Genomic DNA, 2086 nt, shown 5'->3' on the forward strand with positions numbered 1-2086 from the left:
GCAGATCCTCCTGCCCGTCGCTGACTGGGTGGGATAGAAAATCTCCACCTCCGCTGAATCAGTAACGGAAAGACGGACTGAAGGAGAAGGCTGAGCGTCCTCTCCGTTCTGCCCCCTCCCCCAATTAAAACAAGCTTGCAGCCCGAACCGAGCCCCTGCCAACGTTAAACACAAAGGCTGCCTCCCGGGCACAGGGGAACGCTGAGAGCTCTTTAACTGTTTCCTTTCTGAAATGGAGGTAAACTATTTGACTGGACTCATTTAAGGAACAGCCTTTGGGAATGCATCCATTCCTGTAGCTGCCTCCTAATAGCGTGTTGGGTTCACGCAAAGGTTGTATGTCTGATTGAATCAGACGACTTACGAGCCGCAACCAGACTGGGGGAAGAAGATATGATTAAATGCACAGCTTTTGTTTGCATTTTTCCCTGACTTGCTCAAGATTATGTTTGCAAGGCAATCAGTAAAACGGGGTGTGCAAAAGTTTCAAAAACTCAGGATCTGTAAAGTGCTCTTGGGTGAAACGTTCTGTGGTCCATCCAGGACATACCTTGTTATTACCTTTTATTTTTCAACAACAAAACCACATTTACAAAGGCAATTAAATTGTAGGATGTTCTGGGATTCATGCATTTCCTAATGCTGCTCTTCTGACAAGGCAGAGGAACAAAAAACAGAAAAATGGGAAGTTCTCTTATGGTTAACAATTTTCTCTCACTATGAAGAAAAAAAGGATCAGCTTTTCAGACAGTGCAGTGCAGCCTGAAATTGAAACAGTTTCAAGTTCCCTTCACACTAATAAGTTTAAGAAATGTTAAATCCCTTGTTGAATCGTTTCAAGATCCCAATTTCATGGCAAGTTTCCATCTGGCGTTAGAACAGAAATAATTTTCTTCTTTTGAGGCAGTCTTCCTAAATATGATATAAAAACGTATGGTCCTAGAGAAATCAGAACAAAAAGAAAAGAACAATAGAAAAATGCAATGCCTAGTGGCCCGCAGAGTTAAGATACCTGGTAGTAAATCATGTAAGAAGTTGTTTAAAACTTTATGAGTACTGCACAGTTAAAAGAATGTTTCTGTAGACATTCTCTTAAATCACCTGATAAAGCTTGAACAAAAAATCCCGCAAAATCTGGGTGTCTGCATCAACTAAAACAGCAATGCTGCATTTCTTCTAGAAAGCCATCTCTATTAAACATGTCAAAGTGCAAGATCTTTCAAGGAATGTAAGTGTTCAGGCTGAGAATAACAAGAAGCCTACTGCTTGCAAATCAGATATAAAAGTTTAATTCAAAATGCCATTTGCCTTGAAGCTGAATAAATGCTGACAAGCCACTAAATTGTTCATATGATATTAGTAAAAGTTATTTCAAAAAACCTTTACAGTTTGGTCAGAGATGCTTAGTATTAACGATGTGCTTTGTCAAGAATCATCTGTAAGAGAACGTGCTGGAAAACCTCTTGAAGTGGTAGGTAGGCTGTACTTAAAGTTCATACACACATTATGGAATGCTTTCTCTAGTGCAATTATTGAATCTCTTGGATGTTCTCTAGACATTCTTAACACTCTGATCCCTTCCTACAGATATTTGAGTCCTATTGTCCAAAAAGATAGAATTGCGTGATTGACACAATGAAATTTTGATATCTGCTCTCACTCAAAAACACATTTTCCTTTCAATTAATGATTCCATTAATTTGAAGGGTTTGTATCGTATGTTCATACACTGACATGCCTAACTGTATTTTCTATTAAATAGAATAAACAGATCTGCTAATGCCATTAAATTTTAAAATATAAAAGAAAGAGAGGTATTTATTAGCATTTTGCTTTCTTCTGTTATAGCCAACCCACATAAGTAGTAATAATTATTAGAAATTACTGAGTTGCTCATAGCAATTCTGTGTTCTTTATTTTGGTTTATGTTTGTTTATTTGTTTGGATTTTGATTTACTTATTTATTTACAATTAATTGGGCCTTTTTTCTGTCTAATTTTGACAGGTGTCTAAAACTGGATTGAATTCATGTCTTAAATTCAGAAGTTGCTTAATCATTCCTGATAGTTTTTGTTGGTGGTGGTGG

Source organism: Excalfactoria chinensis, chromosome 4 (assembly GCF_039878825.1).
Source record: "Excalfactoria chinensis isolate bCotChi1 chromosome 4, bCotChi1.hap2, whole genome shotgun sequence".
Classification (NCBI taxonomy): domain Eukaryota; kingdom Metazoa; phylum Chordata; class Aves; order Galliformes; family Phasianidae; genus Excalfactoria; species Excalfactoria chinensis.